General features: G+C 40.2%; 1 protein-coding gene across 2 annotated transcripts in view; it reads right to left on the bottom strand.

Moving 5' to 3' along the window:
* The window catches only part of Hprt1 (hypoxanthine phosphoribosyltransferase 1), a 64,247-nt gene that overhangs the window by 10,370 nt on the left and 45,995 nt on the right, over window positions 1-7,882 (bottom strand). For both annotated transcript variants that reach the window (XM_048796573.1, XM_048796574.1), the window contains exon 8: window positions 7,411-7,487. The gene's annotated coding sequence lies outside the window, so the exon portion shown is untranslated. The remainder of the gene's footprint in view (window positions 1-7,410; window positions 7,488-7,882) is intronic.

The following is a 7,882-nucleotide window of genomic DNA, read 5'->3' as shown; positions in this document are numbered from 1 at the left end:
TGTGTGTGTGTGTGTGTGTGTGTGTGTGTGTGTGTGCACGCTGGGGTTTGAACCCAAGGCCTTGTGCATGAGAGGCAAGCACTCAATTAACCGAGCTATATCCACAGCCCCTTTCTTCTCTTTTCTCCCTGATTTTAATTAACAAATATTTGTCAATTAAATTAATGCAGGAAGGAACAAAGTAGGAAGTACAAGTCCTGTGTACCTGAGGTTAGGGACAGAGGAAGGGCAGGCACATTTTCACTGGGGCAGCTGTGGCACACCGATACGTCATAACAGCTGGGTTAATAGGGCTCCTTCTAAATGTCCCCAGGGATATCTTGGCTACATCAAAGTGTCTCGCATCCTGTTTATGTCCTTTAGCCTATTATTTTTCTAGGAAAATACCTTTGCATATGCATTCTGTTTAATTTTTAAAGCTATTCATGGCTCAGCACAGTGATGCACACCCATAATCCCAGTGACTCAGAAGGCTGAGGCAGGAGGATCATAAGTTCATGGCCAGCCTCCACAACTTAGCAAGACCTTGTCTCAAAACAAATTAAAAGGGCTGAGGATATACTTCAGTGATAGAGTACCCTAGGTTTAATCTCCAGAACCACAATAAATAAATAAGTAAATAAGTGCTCTTTGTGTATTAAATTTTCTTGCTTGTCAAATATGTAACTTTTTTTCCTCCAAGTTATTGCTTATGTTTCCAATTTTGTGGTGATTTCTGCCATTCTGGAGTGATCTTTACTGTGGTCAATTCTATCAATATTTTGCCTGTGTTTCTGCCTTAGATATCATGCAGAGAAAGGTCTTCCTCACCCTAGGATTGTAAAAATGTTCACCTGCATTTTCTTCTGGGCTGTTTTGGTTTGATTTTGTCATGTTTAAACTTTCAGGGCACTATCAACTTTTTTGGCAATAATACACATTTATTGAGTGATTATAATATGCCATATTCTGTTCTAAGCACCTTACTTTGAGCATCTCATCTGAAAGTGCAGTAGCTCCAGAGGTAGGGGCTGCGGGAGCCTGTTTCACAGGTGGAAAACGTAGGGACAAGGAGTTTGTGTACTTATCCAGAATTAAACTGCTGGGGAAACCCAGTCATCTAGTGTTGCAGCCTACAAGGGTTAACTGTAAAGGTTTAAGTCAGTATATGTAAAGTATCTGGAGTAGGACAATCAATAGAAAGTAGCAGATTCAAAATTATTACTGCATTGTCCTCATAAACATGATTTCTGATGGCTACATTTATTTGAAAAAAAAATGCATCTTTTAAAAGTTTATTTCTTTTTTAAAAATATTTTTAGTTGTATATACCTTTATTTTAGTTATTTATTTTTTTATGTGGTGCTGAAGATCGAACCCAGTGTGTCCTCACATGTGCTAGGTGAGCGCTCTACTACTGAGCCACAACCTGAGCCCATTAAAATTCATGTTTTGGGGCTGGGGATGTGGCTCAGGCGGTAGCGTGCTCGCCTGGCATGCGTGCGGCCCGGGTTCGATCCTCAGTACCACATACAAACAAAGATGTTGTGTCCGCCAAGAACTAAAAAATAAATATTAAAAAAATTCTCTCTCTCTTAAAAAAAAAATAAATAAATAAAATAAAATTCATTTTTAAATTTGTGATTCCTTCACAAGCACAAAAAGCCTTTAGAATCCCATGGGAATACATAAAACCATTAAAAAAGAGTTATCAGTGAATTTTGGAAGGACATACACCAACATGTAAAAAATTTTGTTGGGTAGTGGAATTCCAGAGTATAAAACAATTTATACTTTGTCTCCATTTCTAGTTTTCTAGAAAGAGGATGTCTTTATTTCCTGATGAGAAAAATAGCCACAGTAACTGCTATATGTATGTTTTTAAAAGGCTGTCAATGGGAGGAATCAGGCAGGATCTAGAGGGTGACACAAGGTTAGAAGAAAAAATTCTTTTTCTTCCTTCTTTCGTTCTTCCCCCTTTGGTACTGGGGAGTAAACCCAGGGACACTTTACCACTGAGCTCTATCTCCTGTACTTTTTACTTTTCATTTTCAGACAGGGTCTCATTATGTTGCTGGGATTGGCCTCAAACTTGTGATCCTCCTACCTCAGCCTCCTGAGCCACTGGGATTATAGGTGTGCAAAACCATGCCTGGCTCTTTTTCCTTTTTCTTTTGATAAGCTGGAAGAACACAAAGCTGATAGAAAGGGTAAATAGAGAGGGAGATTGTGGCTCTCAGGAGCAGCAAAGGAGAGTTGGGGAGGGAGCAAGGTCTGCCAGGAGGCAGCAGGTAAGATGAGATATACTCTGTATTCATACTATTATATGAAACAGAAAGATTAGAAGTAAAGATGTAAAAATGTTAATACTAGTGTTGGCTGCATTTTAATTCTATTCTGTATTTTTTGTCTCCTTGATTTTTCTTTCTATATATTCCTTTGCTCTTGATATGTGATTTTTAAACCGGGAGGAAAATGTTTTTTAACATGAAAACAAAAGTAGAAAATCTGTTTCCTAGTGCAGAAGCGTCATAAGTTGGAGGTAGCTGATGGAGGCGTGAGGCACCTGATTCTAGGCCAGAGGCCACCCTGGAAGAACATGTGACAGGAACACACTTGTAACACACAAATTCTGGGGCTTTCCACTCTCTAGTGTTCTATCTTTCCAGGTGAGAGGAAATACTCAACTAAACTCTTAACTTTTCTCTCAGGATTTGAATACGCAAATATTGTATTTAATATAACAAAAATTCTGTATAAAGATGATTTGGGTTCCTGCTTAGAGGCTCACTCTGTCCAACACGTTTATTCTTTTTTTCCCCCGATTTTAAGTAACATGGTTATAAAAGAAGATTAAACAGTGCAGAAAGGAAAAAAGTAGAAAGTAAGAGTCCTCCAGACTGGAGGCTGCTGCTACTTTCTGTCATGCCCACCATTGAATAATTTCATAATTTTATCCATTTCTTCTGAGAGGGACACTTCCATTTTAGTTTCTCAGATATTGGGATACTCATTACAATTAGTAGTGTGGTGTGGTAGATTATCTGCCCTGTCACCCACATATCCCCTTCTAGAAAGATCTTTTTTCCATGGTGGCTGAGAATGTTGCCAGAAAATGGCCCTCTGTTAGTGGCCAACTTTCTTCAGAATCACCTCTATTGAAAAAAAGCCACTTCAACAGAAGAGATACCCCAGTCAACACAGGGTTATAATATGTCAAAATACATTCTACTGTCATGTATATTTAAAATGAATTTAAAAAGAACTTAAAAAAGAAGCAATGCACTCAAAACAATGTAGAGCTATGCTGAAGGCATGTCATCCTAACTTCTGGACTTCGCTGAAGGGATGGGGGAAGTTTTTGGTGCGAATGCTTTGCAGCTCAACCCCTACACGTGCCTCATCAACCCTACTTCCTTCTGCCCTCTCAAAAGGATCAATTTCAAAAGCACTTTTTTGGTACCAGTGATTGAACCCAGGGGCATTCAACCACTAAGCCACATCTCTAGCACTTTTTATTCCTATTTTTTTTTAAATTGCTGAGTCCACCTTTAAACTCACAATCCTCATGCCTCAGCCTCCCAAGCCACCAATGTGCCCGGCTCCAAGGGTACTTTCTTTTTCTTTTTTAAATTTTTTTAGTTGTTGATGGACACAATACTTTTATTTTTTTATTCATTTTTTATGTGGTACTGAGAATTGAACCCAGTGCCTCACACATGCTAGGTGAGCACTCTGCCACTGAGCCATATCCCCAGCCCTCCAAGAGCACTTTTTAATAAACTTCCGGCATCCTCACCTTCTCAGTGCTTCCTGCCCAGAGGACCCAACCTGCAACATATCCCAAATTAACCGGCAGCATTTTTCATTTTTTTATTGGTACATAAAATAATGAGGGGCTGGGGATATGGCTCAATCGGTAGCGCGCTCGCCTGGCATGCGTGTGGCCCGGGTTCAATCCTCGGCACCACATACAAACAAAGATGTTGTGTTCGCCGAAAACTAAAAAATAAATATAAAAATTCTCTCTCCTCTCTCTCTCTTAAAAAAATAAAAATAAAATAAAATAATGATATACCATGTGATTGATATTATCTTAGATTTGATGAAACATGGAGATATTTAAACTAAATATGTGAGTTTGTTAAAACTAAATTTCCCCCATGATCCTCATTTTTACCTTAACAAGCACAAAGCTTCACATTCTTGGCACTTGAGAGTAGACGTTATATCTGGCTGCTTCCCCAGCACCAATTTCTCACTTCTTCCTTCCTCATTGAATCCTGATTTTGTTCCATGTATTCCAGGGGAAATGGGCTCTAATCTTAGCTCCAGCAGTGGGCTGGACTGGGCAAAGGGCAGTCCAGCCCCAGTTGCCAGTGATAGCTTAAGAAATGGGCATGTGAGCCTATTCTGTCCAGTGAGACTGCAGAAGAGAGTTTCACCACTTACAATAGAGTTGACAGAACTGGGCATGGCAGTGCATCCCTGAAATCATAGCTGCCTTAGAGTCTAAAGCAGGAGGATCACAAGTTTGAGGCCAGTGCCAGCCTCAGCAACTCAGCAAGATTCTGTCTTAAAATTAAATAAAATAAAAGGGCTGGAAGTGTAGCTCAGTGGTAGAGCACCTACCTAGCATGCACAAAGCCACGGGTTTCATCCCCGGCACTGCAAAAAATAAATAAAACAGTTGACACAGAAAGCCTTTCTTGAGGAAACCTTACACAGATTACTACTAGTTGTTCTCATCTAACCACAAGAAGGACCACCCTTTGTTATTTCCTTTTTGCAGAGGTGGGCCTTTGTGCATGCTGTGCAAGCACTCTACCACTGAGCTGCACTCCCAGCCCAGGACCAGCCTTTAAAAGAAGAGGGCACTCTGGACAGCAGAGCCACAGGAAGGCAAGCACATGGGTCCCTGACATCATATTGAAGCAGTGGATCAAACTGATCAGGGCTGAGCTACCTCTGGACATCCTGCTTATGTAGCCAATAAACTCCTCTATTGTCCAAGCCAGTTTGAGCTAGGTGACCTGACTGGAAAATCTGTAACATCCTAACTGGCAGAAAGATCCTTACAATAACCCCAATATACCCATCTAGCTTTCTCCCTTATCACTACATCTCTGTTACAACCAAATGAGGCTACTCACCATTTACCCCATTGCCCTGTGATTTTTTTACACCTATCTGTTGGCCCAAGTAGACCTGCTGGCTGAAAGCTTTCCCTTGCCTGCCTTCCTGTCAACCTTTCCTAAAGTCTCCCTTGGAATGTTGTTTCTTCCTGGATGCTCCAGTCTTCCCCTTCCTGTTCCCAGCAAGCACTAGCTGTGCCTTTCTCTTCCAGGCCTGAACCTCAGCTTTGTCTTACATTAGAGTCACTTGTACACTTGACCCCAAGCCCCTTGAGGGCAGGGACAGTGTGTACTCATCTTAAGCCTGAGACAACCAGCACAGAGCCTGAGACACAAAATTATCTACCAAATTTAGTCACTCCTTTAGCCCATGTCACCCTAGACAATTAGACAATCACTTTCTATTCATAGAAATGTGACCCCACATTTTGAAAATGGAGCCAGAGACTGACTGAAGGCTACATCTCCCCCCAAGTTCTAACCAAAGATCTGTTGGTCCCTTGTGGACCTTTTGTAACCACACAGAACACCTGAATAGCTAAAACAAGGTTCCCATAGTTATCAGAATGCTTGCAGAGAGGTGACTTCAGAAGTGCTGAGCTTCAGGAAGACCCAGATTGAGGAGGGCTTTGACAATTTTAAGAAAGAGGAGGGGGCTGTGTAGGTCAGTGGTACAGTGCATGTAGCATGCACAAAGCCCTAAACTCAATTCTCAGCACCAAAAAAAAAGAAATAAGAAGAAGGAAGGAAGGAAAGGAGGGAGTGAAAGAAAGAGAAAGAAAGAAAAAGAAGGAAGGAGGGAAGGAAAGAAGGAAAAAGAAAGGAGAGGTGAACAACATGGTGATTTACACACTGACCCTAGCATCAGAAAGATCTTAGATGGAATACTGGTTGTGTACCAAATACATCTGTTCTCTGGGACTCAGCTTCTTTATCTAAACAATGGGGGTAATAACAGTACCTTTCTCATGGGCTTGATGTGAACCCTGAATGAAGCAATACATACAAAGTGCCTATAGGAAATACTTGGTCAAACTATAACTGCCATTCAAAATGAGCCTAGCACTGTGGTGTATGCCTGCAATCCTAGTGGCTCAGAAGGCTGAGAAAGGAGGATTGCAATTTCGATAGCCTCAGCAATTAGTGAAACCTTGTCAAAAAATAAAAAATAAAAAGGTCTGGGGATATGGTTCAGTGGTTAAGTATCCCTGAGTTAAATACCCAGTATCAAAACAAAACAAAGAACCCCCCAAAAACCAATAACAAAAACAAAACAAGGAGAATGAAGCCCATAAAATGGATGGAAAAAAGACTGGGAAGTAGGGGTAGTGAGGAGAGGATGGGAAGGATAAGGAGGGAACAAAACTCCTCTGGGTAGAACTTTCTGTATACCTCTTATTTATTATGCTTCACTGTAATAATGAATGAAAACTAGGATATGGAGAATGGGGGCCTAATTGAAATACAAATGCTAACAAACCAAACTGCACCATAGTACCATAGCCACTTTAAAAGGGATAAAGAAGAAAACAACAATGATTTTGAAAAACAATGTGTTTGATTGGATGCTGAAAGCTTAGGACCAAAAGATCTGTATATAATGAATTCTGGCTAAGAAATCTGTTACAGATAAATGTAACTACTTTATAATACTAGAGTTAAACAATAAGGGACAAGTGCACATAATGAGAGCCACTTTTTCCACTGTTGAAGAAAGAAATTCTTCAAGAAGAAATAAGGAAAAAGGGAAGGCTAGAATGAAACTGTTGGTGTGAATTAGAGTGGATGTCAGTATGAACTCATTTGTATGTTAATGTTTATGATAAACAGGCACAGAAACAGAGATGCATATATGCATGGCTTGGTATGCATGCTTTTATTTCCTAGCTTTATCCCCTGGGAGGACCTAGAAGCAATGACAACCCAATAGCAATGAGCACACTCAGTGCCCAGATCCTGGGTTCTAATACCATTCCCCAAGATTCAGGAGAAGAAGTTCCAGGCAGAAGAATCCACATGCAAAATAACTGAACCTTTGATTTCAGCATTCTCAAATATTATATAATTAAAGAAAAGAAAAAAATTTAGGAAAGGAAGTTCTACTGAAAACTACCAAATTTGAAAGTCACTTTAGCCCTGAATCATAATAAGAAAGTCCATTAGGAAGTATGTCCTTATTGTACAAAGAGAAAACTTGAAACTTAATTTGACAGTTTATCAATAATGTTTGAAGTTACAAATAATAATGAAAAAACATTAAAATGTCATTATTTTAGCTGAATGCAGTAGTGCATACCTGTAATTCCGGTAACTTGGGAAGCTGAGGCAGAAGGATGGCAAGTTCAAGACCAGCCTTGGCAATTTAGCAAGACCCTGTCTCAAAATAAAAAATGGAAAAAGAACTGGGGATGTAGCTCAGTGGTAGAGTGCTTATCTAGCATGCTTGAGGCCCTGGGTTCAATTTTCAGCACACTAAATGAGTAAATAAGGGCAAGAAATGTAGCCCAGTGGTAGAATACCTGCGGGTTCAATCCACAGTACCACAAGAAAAAAAAAAAACTATTATTTTTTAAAGTAGTTTGAAGGGTCTATAAAATTCACACTTTAAAATGGTAAAGAGGGGCTGGGGATGTGGCTCAAGCGGTAGCGCGCTCGCCTGGCATGCGTGTGGCCCGGGTTTGATCCTCAGCACCACATACAAACAAAGATGTTGTGTCCGCCGAAAACTAAAAAATAAATGTTGAAATTCTGACTCTCTCTCTCTCTCT

This window comes from Marmota marmota, unplaced genomic scaffold (assembly GCF_001458135.2).
Source record: "Marmota marmota marmota unplaced genomic scaffold, marMar, whole genome shotgun sequence".
NCBI lineage: Eukaryota > Metazoa > Chordata > Mammalia > Rodentia > Sciuridae > Marmota > Marmota marmota.
This window is presented reverse-complemented; position numbering and strand designations above follow the sequence as displayed.